Here is a 27753-nt window from a genome sequence, read left to right as displayed (position 1 = left end):
CTGAGAGCTACACGAGAGATGCTGTCATGGTATTGTTTCCCCACATTCTTACTTGTATTTGTATTCTTCATGCCTTGCATGTAATGGTCTTAATATCACTTGTTGAATGTATATATGTGCACAAAATGTTATGTAAGCAGGTGGGGGAATATGTCAAGAAGGGAAAGCGTCACCCAGNGGGGGGAAGTGGGGGGGGGGGTTTCTTCCCCACTCCTATTTTCTTTCACAGAAAGAAAGCCACTAGTGTACCACTGCCCCTCGTTCTTCCCAGTTCCTCCCTCAGTCTGTCTGCCTTCAGGAAAGAAGGAGTGACGAACCTGCTTGTTGGCTCTGAGATAAAGAACTACAGATGGCATGTAGCTCACATCTCTCTTCTGTCTCCTCTTATGAGTGAGCCCTCTCCCCCTTCTTAAACTAATAATGGGGCAGGAGGACTCTGTTTGAGGCCTACACTTTTGCCCAGCGCCATCTGCATCTGGATAGGTGTGTCTGTAAAGTTCCAGGAGTAGATATCAAGAAGTTCATTGCTGCCATAGAGTACGCTAGCTGTATTCTTCACAATCACCCCTATTGGTAATACAAATGATCCTTGGTCCTCTCTCTGCTTGCTTTTGTGTTTTATTTCTTAGTTTAAATTATTTAGAGCTTGGGGAGGGTTATAATATATTGGGTTCCTTCAAATCTCAATATAACCACCAGGGACAGGCATTCCTAGAAGAGAGAATAGTATTTATAAAAGCACGTAGAAAATGCTTCATGTGTTTGGGGAAGAGAATTCTGTATGGTGGTAAGAATGAGCATGACAGAATAATCGAGGAAGGTTTAGGGTTGAGTCAAGAAAGGACTCAAGGTGTGCTGAGGAGTTAGACTTGATCCTTTGGACTTTATGGTTCTCTAAATAACTGTCTGCAGACCTCTGAGGTCCCTATGGACCTTTCAGGGGGTCCATGAAGCCAAAACTACACTCATAATAATACTAAGACATTGTTTACTTTTATCATTCTCATTTTCTCATGAGTGTACAGGCAAGTTTTCCAAAGGCTACATGATGTGCAATATTGCAACCAATTGAATGCCAAAACAGATATGAGACTTTTGCTTCTACTATAATAGAATATCTTTTAAGCCAGTAATTAAAGAGATTTGTAAAAATGTAAAGCAACGCCATATGTCTCACTAGTGGGTTTTTTAAAATAGTTATCTCATAAACATATTATTTATGTTAACACATAATGCATTTACTTTTAATGACTTAAAGAAAAAAAATTGAATTTTTATTTATATTAACTTAAATATAATAACATATTAATTCATACTATAGCAAATACTAATATATATATAACCCATGTAAATAAAAGCTCTTTGGGGCCCTTAATAATTTTATTATTTTTTTATGTTTATTTATTTTTCATAAAGAGAGAGACAGAGCATAAGTAGGGAAGGGGCAGAGAGAGGATACACAGAATCTGAAGCAGGCTCCAGACTCTGGGCTGTCAGCACAGGGCCCCACCTGGGTCTTGAACTGATGAACAGTGAGATCATGACCTGTGCTGAAGTTGGACACTTAACTGACTGAGCTACCCAGGTGCTCCTTGGGCCCTTCATAATTTTTAAGACCATGAAAAGGTCCTGCTACCAAAAAGTTTGAGAATGACTCCTATGGACATTGGGGAAACTTTGGAGGTTTGAAGGTAGAGGAACTACATGATCTGTTTCATATTAGACATTTAATTCTTCTAAAGTTACAAAGACTGTCCATGCCCAGCGTTGGTAAAGATGTAGGAAATGAGCGTTCTTATGCTCCACTGATAGGAATATGAATTGGTACAGCCTTCAAATGGGTGTTTTGGCAGTATGTGCCAAATGATTGTAAAAGCACATATTCTTTGGCTTAGAAATTCCACTTTTAGGGATTTATCCTAAAGAAATAACTGAACAAATGTTAAAGATATAAACACCATATATTAATATTTATTGTATTGTTTATAATGATTAAAAAAATTAAATAACAAGCTAAATGCTCATGCTTTAGGTCACCCAGTTTTGGATATCACTTTACTGCATGGCCAGACTGAGCCTTGATTCTTTCTTTTAATTATAATGAGACAGAGACTTCCACCTTTCAAGGGACCGAGGCTCATGAAAGGTTTCCACGTGCCCCTTATTCTCTGTCCAACTCAGTGCCCAAATAATGTTCCAGACTTAACTGCACTGCCTTCAGCCATCTGCCTCAAGGTGAGAGATTTAAAAGTCTCAAGGATCCAGACACCCAGAGCTGGCATCGTTCCCCCATAGCCTGCAAGACAGCAGTGACAGAAAGATGACACAATTCTGCATCTGCAGATGTGACCGGGATGTGCCTTTCCTGGGGTAAAACTGTAAGTCCACGATAAAATTCTTTTACATCTTCTTGTTGCCCTGTTTAGGATGTAAACATATGAGTTTTTCACAAAACTTTTTATGAAGACATATTTTTTTAAAAAAGGAACACAGTTCATAAACTACACCAGCTCTAATTAGAGGGTTCACTGAAGTGACTGATTTTACCACAGTGCAGATCCGCAGATTTCTTAGTTTATTTTACCCAAGGGATACAGAAATGNGGGGGAGAAGAAGGGCGGAAATGGTGGGGGAAAGGGAGAGAGGCAAACCATGAGAGACTCTTGAATGCTGACAAAAACTGAGGACTGATGGATGTGGGGGGGAGGGGGGATGGGCATGGAGGAGGGCACTTGTGGGGATGAGCACTGAGTGTTATGTGGAAACTAATTTGACAATAAACTATTTGTAAAAAAAAAAGAGCACATTGATCCTTGACAATATCAGATCTGTTCCCACAAGAATAAAAGGAAATATACATGGCTGGCACCAGGATTTTCAAGACTATTTAGTATTTTTCTAAGAAATCCCAGCAATAATCTAACAATGGAAAATTGGAATATTTCAGGAAAGACTACTAGTAACCTCAAGAATGAAGAAAGGTATAATTCTTTGTGTCTCCATAGGTAAGATTTTTTTCACCTTTTGATTTCTTTCAGGATTTTTTTTCTTTATCTTTGATTTTCTCTGGTTTGAAAATGATATGCCTAGTTGTACTGTTTTTGGTATTTATCCTGTTTGGAATTCTCTGAGCTTCCTGGATCTGTGGTTTGGTGTCTGATAATCATTTGAGGATATTCTCCGTCATTATTGTTTCGAATATTTCTTCTGTTCCTTTCTCTCTGTCTTTTCCTCTGGGATTCTTATTATGAGTATGTTACACCTTGTGCAGTTGTCTCCAAGTCCTTGGAGAGTCTGTTGTTTTTCTCAGACTTTGTTCTCTTTGCTTTTTGGTTTTCAAGGATACTACTGGTATATTATCTAAAGATCTGGATGACCAGAAGGAGGTGGCCTGGGAAGATCCACAGGAAAAGTGTTCCAGAAAGATCAGCAAACAAAGCCTACCTGGAGGGGGTGACTGGAGCAAGAGGGTAAATGAGAAAAGGGCTTTGAGGGAGAGGAGATTGAGGAGGCGGGAGGAGGGCCTCGTAGGCCATGGTGAGAGAGCTGGACTTTTCTGCCTAACTCTAAGTAGGTTAGGGAATGGAAGCCATGGCCAGAACTTACACAGAGGAGTGATGTGATCTGAATGAGGTTTTAAAATGATTACTCTTCCTGGATTGAGAATACGTTGTAGTGGGGCAGGCGGGAGAAGGGGCAGCTAGTTAGGGGTGGAGAGTGGCGGTGATGATGAAGGTGAGTAGACAGTGTACAAACACATGTATGTATTCACAAGTCTCATGCAGCCCAGTTACTGCCCCATTTTAGAGACAGGGGATAGGGTAACCTTTTTTTTTTTTTTTTTCTTATCCTAATCCTTTTCCAAATGGTTAGTAGATTTAATATTTCCCTCTAATTCAAATTTGTAATTTTTTCCCCTCCTATACAGAAAGGAAAGCACAGAATACCTCAGTGCCCAAGTGTTACCTCCCTATCACAGTAAGAAATCCACATTTGTAATATCCTTTCTGAGAAAGTGCACATTTCAGATTTCTAATTCTAGCCCAAGTTTTCTTTTACCATTTTTACATGTTGTGACAGGTGGCTCAGAAATACTTTGATTTTTGTCTCTTCATCACAATACATTGAACGTTAAAATCAAGTTGTTGGGTTTTTATTGGTTTAATATGTCTTTCAGCATTTTATTGCTCAAAATGTCATGAATATTAGAGGATATATCAATATACACCAATAGTAGTCAGATACTTAGAAGTTCTTTCTTCAGCCGTGTCCCGAAAAAGACCCTCAAAGGCATCCATCATTTCTGTTATAGTGTTTTTTATCTCTACCATTTTATTTTGTCCCCCCCCCCCTTGGAATTTCTCTTTCTTCTTACATTGCCCATCTATTCTTGCATGTTGTCTGTTTTAACCATTAGCATCCTTAGCATACTAATCATTGTTTATTTATTTATTTACTTATTTTTAATCATAGTTATTTTAAATTCCCCATATAATAATTCCAACATCTCTGTCATGTCTGCTTATGATGCTTGATCTGTCTCATCAAATTGTGGGGTTTTTGGCCTTTTGATGTGCCTTATTTTCTCTTGAGAGCCAGATCTAATGTATTGCGTAAGATGAACTATCATAAACAGGCCTTTAGTAATATAGAGGTGAGGTGTGGAGGCAGGGGAAAATTTCTATAGTCCTATCATTACGTCTCAGTTTTTTATTGAGACTGTGCCTTTGGACTGTGAATTTCACAAGTGTTTCTAAGTTTTACTTTCCCCCCTTAGGAGGGATAGGATGGCTAGACCAGGCTGGAGTTGGGTATTTCCCTTCCTCAGGTCAGTTATGCTTTGTTAACACTTGACCAGGTTAGAATCCAGTTAAGTATTTCTCCGGAGGATAGGTTTTGTTAAAAAGAGAGTCCTCTGAGCTGTTTTAGAGTACAGAATTCCTTTCCCCCTCTCCCTATGGAAGCCCAAGGGGATCTTCTCCCATATATTTTTAAAATGCTTTATTTCTTTTTGAGAGGCAGAGACAGAGCACAAATAGGGAAGGGGTAGAGAGAGAAAGACACACACACACAGAATCTGGCTCCCTGCTCTAAGCTGCCAGCACAGAGCCCAACGTGGGGCTCGAACCCGTGAACCTGAGATCATGACCTGAGCCGAAGTCGGACACCCAACCAACTGAGCCACCCAGGTGCCCCTGCTCCCATATGTACTATGGGAATCTGGTTGCACTCCTGGGGGTAAATGTCACAGTATTGTTAGGGCTTCCCTATGATTGGGTCCCTATGGACTTTTTAATTCATAATCAGACTTGTCTGCATTAAACCTCTAGGATTCATCAGGTATAGATTCAGATTTTCCTATCTGGCACTTGTTCCCACAGTGCTCCCTGCTAGGGAGTCTCTGTTCTCCTATACCACAAATCTTTGTATTTTTGTATATATCTCTCCACTCTTAGGGGCAGCAGTTTGCCTTGGTCCTCCTCTCTCTTACAGCTCCAAGAAGAGTTGTTGATTTTTCATTCTTGTCAGCTTCTTACCTGTTGTAAAGATGGAGTGACAACTTCCAAGCTTCTTCTATGTGGAATCAGAAACCAGAAGTGTAAAAGATTTTTAAAAAATAAAGAATGAGTACATTAAAATATATGTTTAGAATCTCCATTAATAGATTAAAAAAAATTTTTTAATGTTTTATTTATTTCTGAGAGAGAGAGAGACAGCGTGAGCAGGGGAGGGTCAGAGAGAGAGGGAGACAGAATCTGAAACAGGCTTCAGGCTCTGAGCTAACTGTCAGCACAGAGCCTGACTCAGGACTCCAACCCACGAACCGTGAGATCATGACCAGAGCCGAAGTCAGATGCTTAACCGACTGAGCCACCCAGGCACCCCTAATAGATACAAAAATAAATGAAGAAATCCATATAGGTCTGTAATCTCTGTAACCATTTTTTCAACCAATGTCAATTTCTTGGTATTTGTTTTGTTTTGTTTTTAGAGAGAGAGAGAGTAAGTGAGTATTGGCAGTGCACATACATGAGTGGGGGAAGGGGCAGAGGAAGAGGGAGAATCTTAAGTAGGCACCATACCCAGTGTGGAGCCCAACTCAGGACTCGATCTCAGGACACTAAGATCATGACTTGAGACAAAATTAAGAGTCAGACGCTCAGCCACCTGAGCCACCCAGGTGCCCCAGTTTCTTGGGTTTGATAATATACTACATTTAATGTAGGACATTAACAGTGCAAGAACCTTGGCACACAGGAACTCTGTAGTATATTTTGCAACATTTTGTGAATCTGTAACTATTTAAAGATTTTTTTTAAGTAAACACAGTTGGAAAAAACATTCACAGCCCAAGAAGGGAAAATTTCAAAGACTTAACATATAAAAAGCTTACCAATGAAAAATATGTAATAGTAGAAAAATGGGCAAAAGTCATAGATAGATATTTTGGAAAACATAGGTAGCTAAATTTATGAAAAGTTATTTAAACTCACTAGTAGTCAAGAAACAACGAATAGAAGATTTACCTCTTTTTATTTATCAGCCTGGTAATGGTTAGCAATGGACATAATAAATACGAAACTGGCCAAGTATATGGGCTGCTGTGCACTCCATCTACTGCTAGTAGAAAAGTAAGTTGGCACAATTTTGTAGGAAGACAATTTGATAACACACAGTCATAAAAAGTTGCCAATTAATACATAGGTATTTAACTAAATACGGATTGTACAAATACATCTATAAGAATGTTCATCAGACATTATTTATAATGAGAAAACTTAAGGAATAATAACAGGAAAATGATTAAATAAACACAAGAGATCATCACTGTAGAAGAATAGTAAATGGTATGGAAAAATGTCTACTATAAAAAATCAAATTTGAAAAATATGAAAGGATACATTCTAAAAGCTCTCCTCAGGCCTCCAGTAGTTCACTACATAACACCTTTTCCCTCAATGCAGCCACTATCCTGACTTCTAATAGTAGGAAAAGAAAAAGAAAAAAATCGCTGAGTTTTGCTAAACGTGAAATGCATTCATACTATATATATACATAACTATGTATGGTTTTTGTTATTCAGTTTTATAGTTTTGTATATCATCCATGTTTCATGCAGCAATAATGTATTGATTTTCATAGCTGAATTCAATTGCATGCATATATCAACATATATTATCCATATATTTGTATTACAGTTATTAGTTTTTAGTCACCAAAGAAAGGAGACCAGGAAGAGAAGAATAGGGCTGAGGTGATCAAAGCGGTGACCCATTCCTGAGACCTCTAACATGGGGGCAGGGAGAGTTTTACCCAAGGTATAGGGGACGCCAGTGATTGCTCCTAGGCCACCAGATCTGAGGATGTACAGTCAACAAAGGGACACATGAAACCCCATTGGTCAGCATCAGAGTACTTGGGAGAATGAGTGATATTAAGTCCTCCTAAATATATATATTTATATTATATTTAATATATAATATAATTATTATTATATTAAATATAATATAAATATATATATGCATGTACATATCTGTGTACATGAGTATGTGTGCGTGCGTTCTAGGGAAATGGAGTTGAGACTATTTAAATACCCTCACATCTTGTCTTAATTCTCAAAGGAACTGAAGTCTGTCTTTGTGTGTTACGTGGGAGCAAAGATCATGTGACTTGGAAGTGTGGTGTGCAAATGAAGATGAGCTGATTTAACTCTGAGATTCTGGGGGAGGCAGAAAGTGAAGAACCGAAGTGGATGTATGACATCTGGAACCCAACTGAATCCAGCTCATATATATGACTGCCACAGTAAATTCTCCTATGCCCTCTCCTATGCCATGTTTATGCCTAGACATTTCCTTGCAAGCAAGCTGTGTTCTTTGTTTCCAGATTGGGTAGGGCTTTCTCTTCCTGCTTGACAACGAGGTCCTGATAAATGTAGAAATGTAGAAAATAATCCGTGCACCATGATTCATTTCTTCTCTATCACAATGTGATAAATCACCATAGGTTAGTAAGTGCTGATAGATTAGGTTTCAAATTTCGTAAAAACAAGGCTAGCACTTAACATTGAGGGCCAGCTGAAGGCACTGGTTTTTCTCAGTCTTTGGACTGAAATGAATGTATCGTAGAGGCTAATCTTAGAGAACAGGCTTGAGCCCTGGAAACTTGATCAAAGCAAAAGGCCCATGGTGGCCCCCTGGCTGAACACAGACAGGTCCATCAGGCGGCCCACCTCAAAATATTCATAGGCCCTAACCAATGGGTTAGTTACAACCAGGCACAGTTACCAAAAAAGGGAAAATTCCATACATCCCCCTATCTCCTCACTTTTTCTCTTTAAAAACAGCCCCCGCCCACTGCCTCCTTGCAGATAGTCTCTCTGCTGTCCTGCCTGCTGCTCCCTTGTGGATTCAGTAAATTTCTATCTCTTTGGTTCTGCTTCAGGTGAATTCTTTTCACCGCCCACGCTACTGGCTTTCACCCCTACATTTGGGGGCTCCCACCTGATCTGGTTGGGAGAGACATCACATTTAGACACCACAAATGTGAGTTCCAGCTCTTCATTTTCAGCCATATGATGGCAGTTGCCTTTGCTAAGCCTCAGTTTCCTTCTCTATAAAATGGGGATAATATAGTACCATATCCATTAAATGATACAATACATATAAAACACCTACCACATACAGAAAGCACTCAAAAATTTTAAATTATTTTTATGGATTTAATCTTAATGTAATGATTTTCCATTCTTGCATGCCACAAAATGTGTGTAAGCATATGTGTGTGTGTGTGTGTGTGTGTGTGTGTGACAATAAATATGGTATAGAAATGAGAACCAATCTTTGTGTTTATAATAGCAGAGTGGTTATTGCCAAGTTGATGATATGCTCCATTATCTGGTTTCTTTCACACAAGATAATGTCTGTGAGATAAATCCATATTGTTGCTGTATTAAGAGTTTTCTCCTTTTTATTGAGGAATAGTATTCAATTGTATGACTATACCACAATTTATTCACCTCTGGATGGATATTTAGGACATTTCCAGTGTAAACTTAAAGAAAAAATTTTAATGTTTATTCATTTTTGAGAGAGAGATAGAACACAAACCAGGGAGGGCAGAGAGAGAGGGAGACACAGAATCTGGAACAGCCTCCAGGCTCCCTGTCAGCACAGAGCCCGATGGGGGGGCGGGGCTCGAACCCATAAACTGAACCGTCTAACCGTGAGATCCTGACCTGTGCAGAAGTGGGATGCTTAAACCGACTGAGCCACCCAGGTGCCCCCTCGTGTAAACTTTTATAAATAAATTTGCCATGAACTTTCTCGTACAAGTCTTCTTGTGGACATACATTTTCATTTTTGTTGAGTAAATACTTAGAAGTGGAATCGTGGGGTCATTGTGTAGGTTAGGTTTAACTTTATAAGAAATTCCCACACCCATTTCCAAAGGAGTTGTACCACGGAACATTCCCACCAGCAATTTTTTTTGTGTTCTGATTGCTTTACCTCTCTAGCAGTCTTTGGTAACATCGATCTTTTTACTTTTATCCTTTCAACTGGGTGTGAACTTAACTCATTGTGGTTTAACTTATGTTTCTCTGGTGAACAGTAGTGTTGCGTATTCTGTCAGATTTTTGTCCTCTGCACTAATTCTGTGTCCTCAATCAAACGGGGGATGACAATAACCAAAAATCAGGCACATCAACAGTGTGAAATACCTCCTCTCATTTCCTTAATGATTTACCTTTATTCACACTCAGTTGAAGTGCTATCTTGCATATACCTTCAGGACATATGTTAGTTTCTGCCTTTTCTGCACATTTTATTATGACTATTATTATCTAGCTGGATTTAGCACAAAGTGACTGCTCTCTTGGTAAAATCCTCCCGATTATTTATATGATAATCATGAAGGGGAGCCTTTTAGATTACTTAATGCCTTGTATTTGGGGGCATGCCTTTATTCAGGAGCACTCAAAGTCCTTTGAAGTTAATATTGACAACATCTTTGTGAAGTGGGTGGCAAGCACTGGGAAAAGAAACTGAGATTTCAGAAGGCAAAGAGACTTATTCCAAATCTCAAAGTGAAATGGTAAAATTCAGACTGTAACTTGACTCACCGTCGTCAGGTATGTCGCCAGACCTACGGCCACCCAGTAAGCCATGGTAGGTCTCCTTAGGGGGCAGACTGATAAAGGGTTCACATGAAGTTAAGTTGCTTCATCTGCTGATATAAAGTTAATGCAGTTTCCCCCCAAATCTTTGAGAACTGGAAAGTTATCATAAGCCGTGCCATGTAGAATCCCTGTGGATTTGTGAACTGATGGTTATAAAGAAAAACAGAGTCTTCTGCCCCATGGAAAAAAATGTGTGAGAATGCAGTAACGTAGGGGAGGAGAGGTTTCAAAGAACAATGTACAAAAATCTCCCATCCTTTCATACACACATAAATATTTTCAAATAAGAAGGCTGTGTTTTGAAAAAAACAACAAAGAAAAAGGTAAGACCTCTAGCAAAAAAGAAATAAAAGACACCAGTGTTCCAAGTTGATTTTGTTCCTGCATCTGAACATACTGCATATTTAAAGAGTCACTCTCAAGTAATATGTGTGATGTTTAACAAATATGCCAGAAACCACACACCCAAATAGGTGCTTTTTTTCCTCCAAAGGAGGCATCTAGGGATGTTTATACACTTACCTCCATGTCCCTTTGTCCCTGATGATAACATTTTTGGAATTGCTATTTGGAATAGCCTTCAGAACCACAGGAGCATTCTTTGGAATGTCTTCAGGATTCCGTGGCTCCATGTAAAAAGTATGCTTTGGATATTCTCTCACCATTTTGGTGTCTTAAGTCTTAGGCTCCTTATCTTGGGACCCTTCTTACCAATAACTCAGGCATGACAATTAGCTTCACAGTTTTAGCTGCACCCCTCGCCTTTCTTCTTGACCACAATCTTGTGTGGGTGTCTTTGTTTTTGTCCGAGATGGTCCAGGTAGCTCCAGGTGAAAAGTCTCTTGGTCCGACCTGCGCCAGGAACAGTGATCCTGCCCCACCCCGAGGCACAAGACTGCACGTAATCCAGTGCGCCCGTCATCCCCAAGAGCAGTAGTTAAAGACCCAGTGGCAGTCATTCTTACCCTCTCCGAGCAAAACTGACTTGTTAAAAATGGCCCCAACTCATCGGGTGCCGATGACTGCCATGTAGTGAATGACATGTAGGTTCGAGCCACAGAAGGAAAATAAAGGTTGAGAAATGGCTGGGACTGGATTTATCCTGTGGCTCGGAGTGCTGCACGGACTCACTCACCGTCGCTGAAAGAGCGCTGCTCTCAGGTACAGCACACGTTAGTGTCTTGCTCCCACTCGATTGGGCTGAGCTGTGGCTCTGCTCCCTTTCTGGGACCCACACTGATGGGACTTGTCAGTCTCTTGATAGAGGAAAATGAGACATAGTGAAACACACCCTCACAGTCAGGGCACTGGAATAAATATACTGATTGTAATAGTTTGTTGAAGGGAAAACTTATTTATTTATTTATTATGTTAATTTTTTTGAGAGGGAGAGTGGGGGAGAGGGGGAGGGAGGGAGGGAGAGAGAGAGAGGGAGAGAGAGAGAGAGAGAGGGAGGGAGAAAGAATCTCAAGAAAGCTCCGCACTTAGTTGCTCCATTTCATGACCCTAGGATCATGACCTGAGACAAAATCAAGAGTTGGTCGTTAACTGACTGAGCCACCCAGGCGCCCCTAGATTTATTTATTTAAGCCTTTTAAAAATGTTTTATTTGTTTATTTTTGAGAGAGAGAAAGAGAGAAGAAGCAGGAGAGGAGCAGAGAGAGGGGGACAGAGAACCCCATACAGGGTCTACCCTGACATCAGAGAGCCCGATGTGAGGCTCAAGCCCACGGACCCTGAAATCATGACCTGAGCCCAAACTGAACGCTCAACTGACTGAACCAACCAGGTGCCCTGTAGATTTATTTTTCAAAGGTAGATTTTTGTTGGTTTTGTTTTAACTATCTTTATTGTGGGAGCATATTTATGTTCCTATATATCACCATCAATAAATATAAATGCTTATACTGTATAAGGAAAAGTAATGTGTTAGACCACCTTTTCCAAAGGAGAATCACCGAGGACAAAGCCCACAAAACACAAAAGGAGTTGGTTATTCAGGTTTATTTCAGTCCAGCCTGACGGCCCCTCCCGAGCACCCAGAGTCCTCGGAAAAGCGCGCCATCGAGCCATAGCTCGGGGTTTATATAGGGAGAGAGGCGAAGCCGGGGTACAGAAGCGAGAATTTTGCGGTTAGAGGTGGGGGGTTGCTTAACAGTCACTTGAAGAACATGTTTGACCGTTCTAATCACAATGTTCACTAAAGATTTCCATTTCAGGGGCCTGCTGCAGCCGGGAGGAGCCAGGTTGCTCACCCCCTGACCTTTTACCGAATAGAGTTTGAGATCAAACAATGGTTGGTATCCTCATTCGCAAGCCCCTCACCTTTTGTTTGGCTCAAGGGAGTTTTACAACGGATGAGCAAATAATAATACCACCAATAAAATACATTAGTGGGGCGCCTGGGTGGCTCCGTTGGTTAAGCATCTGACTTTGGCTCAGGTCATGATCTCACAGTTTGCGAGTTTGAGCCCCGCATTAGGCTCTGCAGTGACCGTGCAGAGCCTGCTTGGGGGTTTCTCTCTGCCCCTCCCCCTCTTCTCTCCCTCTCTCTTTCTCTCTCGAAATCAATAAATAAACTTTAAAAAATACACTAGCATTTTCTTTTGGATACTACATTTTTATAATGACACTGCCAAGATATTTTCCTAATTGCCTTTTATCTTAATCAATATATACATGGTTTGTATTTTCCAAGTGCAGGAAAGCAGATTATGCCAAATACAGACACACGGAAGCTGTGTGTCTGTTTGCCACCTCAGGAGCTCCCCAGAGGGAAATCTGAAGCTGGGCCTAGGCCTGCAGGGCGAGGAGAGATCAGAGGCAGACCGTTCCTGACTGCTAAGTGGCAGTTTCAATACGAAGCAAGGGAGTTTCCACGGGACGCTTGCGTCCAGAGGCTGCAAGGCCAAGTAAATCTCCACACCCAACTTGCAGAACCTTAAACTGTACACCGAGACCTTAACGAGGCTCAGTCACATGCACGCCCCAGGTGGACTCAGCAGCACCTTACTCTCCAGGTTGCATCCTTGAAACTGCTCCGGCTCCGGGAGCGGTGGGCGGAACAAACATTCCGGAGACGGAGAAGGGCTGGGGAGCCTCTAACTGCCCGGGCCCGGCTCTCGGGTCAGCCAGGGGTCACGGCCCTGGCGAGGACTCCCTCCAGCGCTGTGGCCCTTGCTCGTGTTCCAAGCTGGCTCGTTTGTGGAATCCCTGGCCACCCTTCCTGTGTTGGGGTGAGTCAAGACCCAGGGCGTAATCTGCAGTATTTCCGTGCCCGATTCACCTGGAGACTCTGACTTACAACTGAAAAGAACCCCGCGTCCCTAAGGAAAGCGCTCTGGATTAGTGGCTGGGTTCACTGATGCCCGAGAGAATCAGGTCAGTGTCTAAGCGGGTGGGAAGGGAGCACTCAGAAGTTTATGGGGAGGGCAGCGCACCCCATCAGCGAGGCTGCCACACACCCTCATGGACGAGGAGCAGAATGGGTAAGGCAGGAAGGGCTCCTGCATTTTGTCTCTCTCCACGCACTTAGCTCGCTTCCGACGTGCCGGGGAGAGGATAGAAAGGGCACTCTGTCAAAGCTCCATCATCGAAATCCTACAAAGGAAACAGATTTTAAAAGCCGCAGGAAGGATTTATGACTTCAGGGACCTTTGTGAGTCCTTTTATTAGCCTAGTACATCACTTCTCTCCCATCTTTATGCTGACAACACTCCTCAGCCCTTCTCTAGATTTCTTGTCAAACTGGGCAACTCTATAAAACGAACAGACGAGCTGCAGGAAGGGCTGATTGATTCCCGTGTACGCCTGTACATTAGGAGCAATTTTATTCTGCTAAGAGGTTCGCTTACGCAGTCTTCCAGTGAGGGGGTCTTGGATTGTTTCTGACAACTATGTGTTTTTAAAGAGTTTTCTTTTTTTATATAATGGTCTTCCCAAGAGCATAAATCAACATGTAAAGAGAATAGCATGCTAGCCTAAATAGTTCTACAAAAGTTGTTTGGAAGTTCGGAGATGGCTCTGATTAATGTGGCTTGGCCATCAAAGTCCGTAAGTAGCGAAGACCCTTTCAACTGTCTACGTGGCTGACTTTTCATTTCTCTTCACTTTACTTATGAATGTGAAGTTCGTAAGGGAAACCTCCAATATCTCCTCCGTAAAGCTTTCTTTAATTTCCGCAAAACTCAATCAATTTCTCCTTCCTCTGCATCCCAGCAGCAGCTGCAACAGCAACAAAATAGTTGCAAAATTTTAATGAACATTTACATGTTAAATAGGCATTATTCTATGCTCACTGGCCCGCTGATTCTCTATGACAACTCTGTGATGTCTGCACTGTCATTTTCTGAGGCCCAGAACAGTTAAGTGCTTGCCCAAGATCACGCGTAGCTGTGAACATGATTTTTAACCTGTACACAAGCAGGGTAACTCTAGAGTGTGCATTATTTTTAAAAAATTTTTTAATGTTTTTTATCTATTTCAGAGAGAGAGAGAGAGACAGCATGAGCAGGGGAGGGTCAGAGAGAGAGAAGAGACAGAATCTGAAACAGGCTCTAGGTTCTGAGCAGTCTGTTTGCACAGAGCCTGATGCGGGGCTCGAACCCACGAACCGTGAGGTCATGACCTGAGCCGAAGTCAGACGCTTAACCAACTGAGCCACCCAGGAGCCCCTAGAGCATAGTGATTTGATATTTTTATACGTTATGAAATGATCCTCACAATAAGTCTATGTTACCATCTGTCACCAAAGCTATGGCAATATTTAGAGCATATATTCCTTTTTTAAAAACATTTTTTTAGTGATTATTTATTTTTGAGAGAAAAAGAGGCAGAGTGCAAGCAGGGGAGGGGCAGAGAGAGAGGGAGACCCAGAATCCAAAGCAGGCTCCAGGCTCTGAGCCATCAGCACAGAGCCTGATGCAGGGTTCAAACTCATGAGCTGAAGTCAGACGCTTAACCAGTTGGGCCACCCAGGAGCTCCTAGAGCATATATTCTTAACCTGAACCCTCCACTGCATCTTGTTTATGCTTTTAACGGCATAAAACTTCAGGGATGATCACAACTTTAGTAGCCAGCTTCTAGTGGGTATAGAGTATGTATTAAATACATAATCACAATTTGTAATTTCACAATCACAAATGCTAAGTGCAGGGACAGCTACACAATTTGTGGAACTGACGGCAAAACAAAATTGGGGGTCCTTTATTAAAAAAGGTACTAAAATATAAAGCTTTTTCCTTTTCTTCCATGGTCTTTTCTTGACTTGGTCATGGTATTCTATGAAATGCTATGGAATGTCATTGTGGCTAACATTAATTACTAGCCTAAATTTTACCATTTATCTTCATATTTATGTGTGCCAATTTTAAATGCAGACATAAGAATATTTAACTCCTGGGGTGCCTGAGTGGCTCAGTTGGTTGACTGTCCAACTCTTGATTTTGCTCAGGTCATGATTCCAGGCTTGTGGGGTTGAGCCCTGTGTCAGGTTCTGTGCTGAGTGTGGAGACTTTTTGAGGTTTTTTCTCTCTCTCTCTCTCTCTCTCTCACTCTCTCACTCCCTCTCGCTCTCTCTCTCTCTCTCTCCCCTTCATCCCCTCTTCCCCACTTCATCTCTCTCTCTCTCNTCTCACTCTCTCTCTCTCTCTCTCTCTCTCTCTCTCTCTCCCCTTCATCCCCTCTTCCCCGCTTCATTTCTCTCTCAAAAAAAAAAAAGAATATTTAACCCATATGCAGAACCACCATAAATTACACAACTTGTATTGCCTATAGATTTTGTTGTATTATCTTTTACCTTACAGTTTTTGCTCTTATCAGAATTGTAGAATGCTGTGCAAAACTAATTCAAGTGTTCTTATTTCACTTCTTGAGATGTGTACATTCCACCAACACTCTCCATATTTGGCTTACTGTTGAATAGGAAGGGCGGAAAGAAGAGGAATTATGCTGTTCTATCTTTCCCTTTGCTTAGCATTATAATTTTCAGCATAAGTGGTCGGCTGAGGCAGGGAAGTGACATCCAAGCAAGGAAAGCTATGATCGGGTTCTTTGGTTGTTCTTGTTTTTGTTTTTGTTTTTGTTTTTTTTGTATGCCCTACCTTCTTTAATTGAGGTGTAATTGACATATAACATTATGTTAGTTTCAGATGGACAACATAATGATTTGATATTTGTATATATTGTGAAATGATCATCACAATAAGTCTAGGTAACATTCTTCACCATCCACAATTATAGTGTTGTTTTTTTCTTGTGATGAGAACATCTGTTTTCTTTATTTCAAACCAGTTATGGTTCAGAAAGGAAAGAATACCTCTCAGGCTGACAATGCCCCCATTTATCCAGCTGTAGACCTGACACACTTACCTTATTCTTGCTTTGAATCCCACTGAACCCCCATACATGGTGGGTCCACTGGAATCCTGTGCTCATGGGGCATCCTGACTGGTATGTGCGTGTGGACCAAACAAGGAATTCACACAGGCACACATACTGGACACATCCTGTCTCCTCTGCTCACGTGCATGCTCCAACTGTCACATTGCCCTTCACTTACAAAACAAAGATAAAATGATTAAGAATTTCAACTTAGTGACAGTACGTCATTAAACCAAGCGTGGGGCCCTTCCGTGTTAGTGGCCAGGTGGCAGGTTTATGAAGTTGGCCCTGGGTATGAAGTATACTTAATTTTTTATTTTCAGATGAGATAGTGATGGTGAGAGAAGAAGGAATATATGTAAGCTCCAATAAACAGAAATTGGAGGAGCCTGGTTTTGAACTCTGGTTTGTCTCTCTGATCCCAGAACTCACATTCCTGACAATTCAGTGCTGTAATAACTCAGCTATGCAACTGCCTATAACCACTGGTGGACTTTAGAAATCTAAAAGTAATGATCACTGTGTGGGTTACAAAAAGTCCAAATGGTTCACCCTCTCTATTCATTCTCCCATGTAGCACTTGGCCAAGTACCTTACCTTGCATTGTGTTTTATATTTTGATAAATACTTTCTTTCCCAATACATGACCTTATTTCATCATATCACAGTTCCAAGAGGGACTTGGAGTTGTTACTTATTTTTAGGCGAGGAAATCGGGGCTCAAATTTATGGAGTGATTTTCTAGGCTACTATTTCCATCAAGGTTGGGGTGAAGTCTGGTGTTCTTCCTTTAACAAGTCACCTCTTGAGCCAAAACTCAAATAAACGCAGCAAGACTTGTGGACAGGTGATAAGGGAATATTGGCCCAAAATGCAAAATGAGGTTTTCAGATTTTCCTTTACCTAACGGAGAGCATGATTTAGTGGGCAAAACCTGTGAACTGAAGTCAGAGAGACTGGTCTTTTGTGGCTGCCACTAATTAATTGGGGGAAATGTTCACTTCTGAGCCCCCAAATCTTCATATGCAAAAAGGGGTATTTAATGACCCCAAATCATTGTTGTATCAAATAAGAAAACTTCCGGGGCCTGGTAACTGTTAGTTTTTCTGTCCCTGCTTGTCGTGATCTACTGCTCTACAGATAGTGGAAAACTAACTCTAACATCCTTTATTCCAAGGAGGCCATTCTGGCAAAAGGTCAGCTCAGAGTGAAGGAAACACCTAAAGTCTTATGTTCCATTCTTCATCTTCCTATGATCTCTGACTCTGAATCTATCACGTCAACAATATTTAGGTATGAGGAAGACACACCATCGTGTACTATGTTTAATGTATAAAAGATGTGCTGAATGTGCAAGGCCATGGACATCCCAGTCTTTATACGATACCAGTTCAAAAATTTCATTGTGGAGTCATTTAAAAATATGAACTAACGGGTACACACTAATAGGCAGTTTGGCCACACTTACTAGATTTGAAATCATTATTAATTTCTTTACTACTGTAATAACATTGATTTAGATGAACCTTTATAACATTGAAAGTGTATAGTATTTAGCTGTAATTAACATCCTTTAATTGAGAAGAACTGCCAAGTAGTTTTCTCTCTTGGCTTTGTCATAGCTAAGGGCAGCTGGATGGAAATTCTGCTTAATCACTAAGGGAATATCTTGTGTTTTATGTTAAATTTGCCTTTAATGGATTAAAAGGTGTTCTTTGGAATTATATTTTATCATAAAAAGGCACATTTGAATCACCAATGTTATGGAATATGAATAAGACAAATGCCACAAACCTTATAGATAAAGCCATTCACCTAGAGAAGCACGTATATGATATAAAATGATTGTAGAAATCTGATACGTCTGTCCATATGCTCATTGGGTTGTGTGGATCTTAATACTGGCTGTGCCATTATTGTTCCCTCAGAACCACAATATAAAATTTCATATTTTCATGTACATTTATAGTAAATGTTACTCTTTGCTAACCAGAGAGAGGCATTTAGGCAATTGGTGGGTATGAAAATTGCTGACATTTTCTGAATTTCAAATGACAAATGAGATGCTCCTGTCAGTTTACTGTGTAACTCCATAGCATATGGTACTTCTGCTGGTGGGTGTTATTTCAAAGTTTGCAAATCACACCATGAGAAAGTCCCTCTGGTGGGCTCCTGGAACACTTAACGACTGTGAATCTGAAGTGACAGTACAGAGAGAAATGACTAAAAAAATTGATTTTTTTTTTGACAGAGAGAAGGCAGTACAAAGTGAATGATAAGTTAATTCAGGGAGGTGGAGGGGCAGAGACACCAATCTAGCAAAGGGAAAAAAAAGAAAGAAGCACTTTTCCCTCTTATAGAACAAACCAGGAAGTTATCTAAATTCTTAAAACAGAGTGTATAATGTCAGATTTCAGAGAAAGAATAAGAATTAAGAAACTGACTAGAATTAGAATAATTGTCAAGTCTGCTACACAGAAGCTCAGAAATGGAGGGGAGATTGTTTCAAGGGTTAGAGAATAGTGCCAAAATTATATCTACATCAGAAATTACAAAATAACTCCAAATAATAAAGGCTTGAAAGCCTCTACTATTTAAAGTGGGGCAGATTATTTAAAACCAGCTTGTAGCAGAACCTTGTTTCTTTCATCGCAGCCTAAATTAATGGGTCACTTGCTTTTGCTGTGTTCAATAATGACACACTGCAGAGGGTTTCTATACAATGGTCAAGCCACCAGTCAATTGCATGAAAAGCCAGTGGAATTGGTTGCTGGAATGATTGACTGGCCAGTTCATCATAGCAGTTCAGCCAGTTGCCCTAAGGACCACTGTCCAAGACACCTCAGAATCTAAAAACTTTTTTTGTTTGTCAACTACAACATTTTTTTCAAGTTTATTTATCTTTGATGGAGAGTGCATGGGCACATGCGAGTAGGGGAGGGGCAGAGAGCGAGGGAAAGAGAATCTCAAGCAGGCTTCACCGCTGTCAATGCAGAGCCTGACACAGGGCTCAATCTCAGAACTGTGAAATCATGACCTGACCCATTCAGGTGCCCCTCAACCACAAAAGTTGTTCATGTAACTGTATGCCTAAAGGACACAGAAGTCTGAGTGACTTTAAATGATGTGGTTTTAAAAAGAGCTGAACCTTGGGGCGCCTGGGTGGCTCAGTTCATTAAGCGCCGACTTTGGCTCAGGTCATGATCTCACGGTTCGCGTGTTCGAGCCCCACATCTGGCTCTGTGCTACTCTGTGCGGACAGCTGGGAGCCTGGGCCTGCTTCGAATTCTGTGTCCCCGTCTCTCTGCTCTTCCCCCACTTGTGCTCTGTCCCTCTCTCTCTCAAAAATAAATAAACATTAAAAAATTAAAATAAAAAAGGCTGAACCTCTCATTTCCTCTTACCCCCAAATCTATGGAACGCAGATTTTCATGAAGGCAAGGAGAAACATCCAGAGAAAGAAGGAGTTTCTGATTGGCATTGAATCTCTAGATTACTGAACTTAAAAGTGTTAGGAGTTGACTGCAGACAATAACAAAAAATAGTAATAATGACAGGTAAAATGTATTGCATCTAAGCAGCGTCATGTAAATTAAGTCATATAATCCTCACAAAAAACTTACTCTCCCCATTTAATGAATGAGGACATTGAGTCCCACAGAGGTCAAGGATTTTAATCAAGTCCCCCTGGGAAGTAGGGCAACGGTAACCTCCTTCTAGTAGTGATGTAGAATAGATGTTGGTTAATTTGCCCGCAAAACCTTTAGCTCCTTCCCTGCTGCCATACACTCATCAGCCCCAGGTTAAGCCATTACAGCCCCGCATTTATATTTATGTTAGACTCTGACTCTCTCTCTCAGGTTATAGCTGATTGGATATAAGAGTGGATCATCCAAAGGCCAGCCAAGCATTTCCTTTCTCCTGAGGCTGCTGGACTTCTCTTAGGGTTGGAGTGGCCCAGGACACCTGAGTGAGATGAAGAGGCCGCTAGGCTGAAACAGAGAACCACTGTAGAGAGCAGTGAAGTTGTGAGGGACCCTTGGTGATAAAGAGCAAACTCTGTTACAGAATTTTACTCCCCAATTCTTATCTGCAGGGAAGCTCAATGTGCTTCTTGCAGTAGAGGTCCATGGCAGAACCCTGTGGCTTCCTATTGAAACTGTTATTTGTCCTTCACTATGTTTGAGTGGGTTCCTGCAACCCACTACCAAATACAACCAAATAACTTTTTAAATTTTAACTTATTTTCGAGAGAGTACAAGCAGGGGGAGGGCAGAGAGATCGGGACACAGGACCTAGCACGCTCTGTGCTGACAGCAGCCCCTGAGGTGGGGCTCGAACTCACGAACCCTGAGATCATGATCTGAGCCAAAGTGGGACGCTCAACTGACTGAGATCCCTGGTACCCCTACAACCAAATGATTCTTAAAAAGACCGTGGTTCTTCTTTCAGAGGCCTCTCTTCTGCCTCACCCCAAACCACCCTGAATCGCTATACCAAAATATGTGTTCTTCGGGGATTTCCAGAACATCTACTTTACACCCCCCGGCACTGATCCTGTCATCAAAACACAGGATTAACAAAGGGTGAAAATAAAGGTGCCAGGTCCTGCTTACTGCTGACAAGACTGGGAATGAATTTGAGCGAGTCAGTATGTGTCAAATCACCTACCATGATGCATGGCACCTCAGGGTCTCCTAGAAAATGTTTTATTTTCATTTCAATGTATTCAGTGACCATGCTGTTCTGTAATATGTTAACATGTGTTAAAGTGTGTCTCTGTTTTCAACTGGGGAAATATGCAGAAGAGCAATGGTTAAAAGGGGAGTCAACTGGCCGATAATAACAGTACCTGCCCCTGATGGTTCATTTTATGTCTACTTAACCTGATTAAGGGATGCCCTGATAGCTGGTAAACATTAGTTCTGTGTGCGTCCATAGGGTGTTTCCAGAAGAGATTAGCGTTTAAATGGTAGACTGAATAAAGAAAATCACCCTTACCAGTGTGGGTGACCATCTTCCAATATGTTGGGAGGCTGAATAGAATAAAAATGTGGAGGAAGGGCAAATTCACTCTGTTTGAGCTGAAATCCAGCTTCTCCTTCTTTCAGACATTGGTTCTCTTGTTCTTAGGCCTTCAAACCAGGACTGAACTATACTACCAGCTTTTCTGGGTCTCCAACTTGTAGGCAGCAGAGCATGGGACTTCTCAGCCCCATTAATCATGTGAGCTAATGCCTAGAATAATCTCTACTTATCTACCTACCTACCATCCTACCTACCTACCTTCTTACTTTCTTCCCTCCCTCCCTATTCATCTGCCATCACATTAGTTCTGTTTCTCTAACAGAACTCTGACTGAATACACTACCTAGAGGCTCAGAGTTCAGGGAATGTTCATATTAATTATAATTCTTATTATTGTCATTATACCTCTGACCCCTTTCCTTTATCAATGGCATCATTCCTACGTTCTTTGGATTAGTACTAACCAAACTTATTTTAAAAATTCTGTAGAAAGACATCATTGGTGAGTAAATTTGATATACAGTAGCTGTCTGCATTTCTTTCCTTAAAAGTAATGGTTATTAGGCCCACTACATCTTATTTGCTTGCAAATCTTATTTTTTCTGTATTTCTCCGAGAAATATAGCGAAACACTCAAAGCTTCTCTATAGATTTTTGTTTGTGTGACAGTTTTCTAGCATATAAAGAATTGCTTACCAAAGACATTTTAATGGAACTAGATTTAAATTTACTTTCCAACTGTTTACCTTTTCCAAGTTTCTTTAGTAAATGAGGATGTATGTCTCAAGATAAAGGAGATGGTTGTTTATAGTAATGCTCAACAAACTCCAGATAGTCTTATGGTGCAGCTCTCCAGTGTTCTTCTTTCATTTAATATCAAAGTATCATAGAAAAAAGAAGAAATAATATATATATATAAAAAAAAAGAGTGCAGTGTACAGAATCCAACAGAAAGCCATGACAGGAAATATTAGATTGTATGTTACTTTAGGGCAAGGTTATAATATCTTCTTTTTTTCTTTGTAGCTTCCCCAGACTTAATAAATGTTGACTGAACTAACTGACATCGATTCTGCCCTTAATACATTACAAACAGAACTTTTCCTTCAATATATAATTAGCGTATTTCTTCAGAGCAGCAGGATAAACAGAGACTGTGAGGTGTTTATAGCAATGCTATCATTTCATTTTCTAGAGAAATAATACAGATAGGAAGAGATGATAAGCCATTGCTTCATGCTGTGTAACTCTATGCAATTATCTATTACTATTATGTCCTTATTAGTAGAGATGCTATTGTGATTTGATGTCACAAAACATTACCCCTCTCTGACAGATATCATAAGCCAAACCGCTTGTAAGAGCCAGTCAGCCTCAAAATGACAAAAGTCTTGTATCTTCATCAGATTCGGTGTTAAGAGAAGTTTCATCTTTCATCTGTCACTCTTACTTGATGGACAGAACATCAATTTCAAGGCCCACATTTGTAATAACAAAATGTCTAGGTGTTCTATTGACATAATGCTCTGAGGATATGGGCTGCCGTGTCATGGGAAAGGAAGTCCCCAGGATAGGGCATCAGTGGCCATATAGGTGAACATAGTCAAATGTGAGACATGAAGGAGGGCCAGAAGGCTACTACGTTCAGTGTGAAGGCACGGCCAATACAAATAACTAAGACATTACAATCATACAAACTGTCTCTGAGAAGCAGCTGTGTGAGCAGGACAGTTGTTAAGAGCAAACCAGGCTAAGCACAACCTCTGAACACTGGGTAGGTTCCTTAAACCATGTTTTCATGACCCCGACAAAACACCAGGTCCAGCAAGTGACTTTCTGAGAGTCTGAAAGAAACATTTCCAGACATGGACAAAGTAGATGAAGGCTGCTTTCTAGTTGGATGAACCAGTTATCAACCTATGGCCTCTCAACCACAAATCCCCACTTCGCTGCTCTGCTAGTGATACTGGAACTCAAATTGAGAAGAAAGTGAATTGCGAGCGAAGTCCCCACTCTCGAGATGGCGTCAGGATAGTGGAAGAGACAGACAAGTAAATAGACAGTGGGAAGTAGGCTTTGATGGAGAGAAACACGGGGTACTGCGGAAAAGTGTAGGAGAGGGACCTTGTTTTTATTGCCTCATAACAAATTTCTCCAAAGCATAGAGGCTTAAAACCACAATAGGTATTATCTTACATAGCTTCTATGAGTCAGGAATTTGGGAGTAGCTTTGTGGAATGATTCTGGCTTGGGATCGCCTAGGTTACAGTCAAAGCATCGGTCAGGGATGCAGTCATTTTGATGAGGGAGCATGAGGCAAACTGACACCAAGCAAACACCACCCCCTCAGGTGGGATGTGTGTGACATTCCCCAGGCACTCCTGGCTGCCCGAGAACAAAGGAAAGGAAAGAAAACACATGGTTAAACTGATAGAGATCACAGTCGTGCAGAACCTGAGTCTCCATCCGTTTACAAATATCTTTGTAAATTACAAGAAAAAGGCAACCTTATCAATAGCCTGATCTCCAGAAACCGATGGCCCCAACATCACCCTCCTGTCCATAGTGATATGGGCAGCAACGACCAAACAGAAATGGCAGATAAAGTTAAATTTCCTCATAACCTGCAGCCCATTGACAAATACTTGAGGCAGGCAGAGTGCATTTCTCCAGAAACCTCCTACTGTCTTAATATTAATGCTTTCCTGGAGGGAAAAGCAACGTTAGCTGGACAATAGCCAGGACTGAACATAGGAACATCCCTTTTGGAGGCCTCCCTTTTGCCTGTACCTTCCCCAACTCCACGGTAAATAACCAGCCACTCTTGACAACCCCAGTGTAGCTCTTCCTGCCCACAGGTCCTGTCTTTGTGCTTTAAAAAAAATCACCTTTTTGCACCAAAGACGTCTCAAAGATTCTTCCTTGGCTGTTGGCTCCGGACTGCCACCACCACTCCCAAACCCCATCGGTTTGAAAGGGCACCTCGGGCTGCGGGAAATGCTGCTCTGGTGGCTCAGCCACGTAGCTGCCAAGTGACTCCAGCTGTTGGCACAAGACCTCACCACACTGACGTTGGTTTCAGGACGTGGCAGTGGGCTTCAGCCAGAGTCCGTGATGAAAAAGAGAAAGGAAGGATTTACTATCTTTATTGTGAGCTGGCCTCAAAAGTCACAAATTTGACGATTTCCTGTAGGTTACACAGGTCAACTTTGGTTAGTTCAGGAGGAGATCACAAGAGTGTGAGTATCGAGAGGTAAGATCATCGTGGGTCATCATAAAGCCCGGCTACTGAAGACTCCCCAGAACAAGCCAGGAGGAAGGAAGCTTCTTGCAGGAGTTGAGCCTAGCCGGCTGTGGTAGCAAGGGATGTAGAAGAGAAAGATGTTCCAAGCAGAAGTGTGTGGAAAGGTCTGGAAAGGCAAAAAGGTAAAGGGTTTTAATGCCACTCTGTTGTAGGACTGTACAGTACAGTTGAGGTAGGAGAGTGGTGCTGGGCAAAAGCAGTGAGAAATGAATCTGTATAAATCATCAGGTAAAATCACAAAGCACCTTGTTTGGTATTTTGCTTAGAGGATACGGGTAGTTGTGAACCGATTTTAATCGAGATAATATTTCCAAATACAGCAAAACCTTGCTATGCAAACGTAATTCGTTCCAGAAACATGCTTGTAACTCAAAGCGCTTGTATATCAAAGTGAATTTCCCCATAAGAAGTAATGGGAACTCAGAGAGAATGGATTCATCCTCCAACCCAGGAATATTCACATAAAAATGATTACAATACTGTAATATAATACAAAATCATGAAGAAAATTCAAAATATTAAGAAAAATCAGTAAATTAACCTGTACTTACCTTTGAGAACCTTCATGACTGGTGTGAGGGAGACAAGATGCAGGAGAGTTATTATGTAGGACGACTTTCACTATCACTAATGGAATCACTGCTATCTACTGGCCAATGAAATAATTTTCTGCATGAGGGCCATTGTATATGCTCACATGATGTTGACTACAGTACAGTATTAATAAACTCTTGCATATATTCTATTTAATGTAACCGGCATTAAGGCAACAGAGGAAAGGGTCTATATCTGCAGGCAGGCTGATCTAGAATGAAACAAAGCATTGCTAAGCTTACTGTTACATGGAAAAGCAAAGGACTGTCCATAGGTGCTTTGAAGTGACAAAAAAATACACTAGTGCCAGTTGTGGGCACCTTCCAATGTTCTGAAAAGTCACTGATTTCTGCCGAACACTGCGGCCTGAGACTAAGCATCCAAGCATAGGAGACAATTAACCCACAATCCCCCAGCAAGAGAGAGAGAGAAGAACCATTGGCTCAGTTGTAATAATGTGACATTTGTCATCACGTACTACTCGTATTGCAAAACATCACTCGTTTATCAAGTTAAGATTTATTCGAAATGTTTGCCCGTCTTTCAGAACATTCACAGAACAAGTTAGTCGCAATCCAAGTACCTGCATCTCAAAAGGAAGCCACCGAGATTCAGTGTACCTATTATAGTATTAATTTCCAACTCTTCTTTAAAAAAAATTTTTTTAAGGTTCATTCATTTTTCAGAACAGAGGCAAAGCGTGAGGGTGGAGGGGCAGAGAGAGAGGGGGAGACACAGAACCTGAAGCAGGCTCCAGGCTCTAAGCTGTCAGCACAGAGCCCGATGCGGGGCTCAGAGTCACAGACTGTGAGATCTGAAGTCAGATGCTTAACTGACCAAGCCACCCTGGCACCCCTCCAACTCTTCTTGGAAGCAGGGTCAAATGCCTTCATTGTGCACTTCCTGCTTTTCTTCCTTGTTCTTTCTCCAGTTTTCTTCTTTTTAAACACACCTGAAGCGGGGCCCCTGGGTGGCTCAGTCAGTTAAGCGTCTGACTTCTACTCAGGTCATGATCTCACAGTTCGTGGGTTCGAGCCCCGCGTTGGGCTCTGCGCTGACAGCTCAGAGCCTGGAGCCTGCTTCAGATTCTGTGTCTCCCTCTCTCTCTCTGACCCTCCTGGACTCATGCTGTCTCTCTCAGAAATAAATAAAATGTTTAAAAAAAATTAAAAAAAGAATGGTAGAAATTTACTTAAAAAAAAAAATAAACACACCTGAAATGTAAGAGGAATGGCTTGGGAAAACTGAGAAGTTGCAATAATCCTGAAAAGTCCCCCTTACAGGTCTGCTGCCTAGCTGTGGGTGTTGCAGGGACACTGGTCAAAAACAGACCAAGTGATATTAGCCTTAGTCAATGACAGTGCTTGGGTCAAGGGACATCATCACTCTGAAAGGACCTTTTATACATGTGTCATTGTGGCAGGTCACCTGGGAATGCTTCAGGGTTTGCAGCTATAATCATAAGCAAGAGAAATAATGCTGCCAGAATTAGCATTTTCAAAGATGGAGGACCAATACACACACACACACACAAACACACACACACATCAGTTAGGCCTGGGACCCTTGATTAGGAAACATTATCTATCTCTTCTAGAAACAGAAACTACACAAAAGTCAATCCACAGAAGAAGGAGTAGGCATAAGGCAGAAAATTAAAATCCTTACATAATCCTCCAAACTTACTTCATTAAGTACTGTCACATTCTTCTCTTGAAGCACTTCAGAGGTATAGGCAAGTCAGTTAACAAGGAGCATATTGCCTAATTTCAATCTCTTCCACTAACTCATTCATGTGCCTTGGTGATTTGCCTTCCCTTCTTGAGACAATTGGCTAACCCACAAAGCTAAGAAATAGGCATGGTTAGCCTTTATGTCTCTTTCAGATTGAAAAGATTCCATTTTATAAATTTCACTTTTCAAAGGCATACTCTTATTGGAGATGCTAATGGATGTAGGAAGTGTGAGATATGAAAAGTGATACAGTAATTTACAAGCCACATAATCAGCCTCTGAATAATTTAAAGTTTCATGTACTACTAGACCCTGCGTTTTACTTGCTATTGACATGATTCAGATAACAAAAGGAAGAGTCATCAAAAAACTCTTAATGAAGAGGAAGTCCATATTGCTGATCCCTGGTCTAATTTTTTCCCAGAAGTCCTCTAACTAGACTAGTATAGCTCTTAGGAAATGCTCAGACATATTTAAAATTCACTGTCCACAAAAAAAAAAAAAAAAAAAGGAATCTTTTTAAAGGGGTAC

At 41.1% G+C, this 27753-nt stretch overlaps 2 long non-coding RNA genes across 4 annotated transcripts in view; both read left to right on the top strand.

Moving 5' to 3' along the window:
- The first annotated feature begins 2042 nt into the window (after nt 1-2042).
- LOC144225207 (uncharacterized) lies at nt 2043-9298 on the top strand. Its single transcript, XR_013333234.1, has 4 exons — nt 2043-2378; nt 2948-3005; nt 3342-3470; nt 7623-9298. It is a non-coding gene; the product is annotated as an uncharacterized LOC144225207 (long non-coding RNA).
- A 4019-nt stretch (nt 9299-13317) lies between these two features.
- Nucleotides 13318-27753, top strand: part of LOC144225256 (uncharacterized) — a 111295-nt gene continuing 96859 nt past the window's right edge. For all 3 annotated transcript variants that reach the window (XR_013333254.1, XR_013333253.1, XR_013333255.1), the window contains exon 1: nt 13318-13561. This is a non-coding gene — a long non-coding RNA (uncharacterized LOC144225256). The remainder of the gene's footprint in view (nt 13562-27753) is intronic.

Source organism: Crocuta crocuta, unplaced genomic scaffold (assembly GCF_008692635.1).
Source record: "Crocuta crocuta isolate KB4526 unplaced genomic scaffold, BGI_CrCroc_1.0 scaffold262, whole genome shotgun sequence".
Taxonomy (NCBI): domain Eukaryota; kingdom Metazoa; phylum Chordata; class Mammalia; order Carnivora; family Hyaenidae; genus Crocuta; species Crocuta crocuta.
The sequence above is the reverse complement of the archived record's forward strand: the minus strand, read 5'-3'. Positions and strand labels throughout refer to the sequence as shown.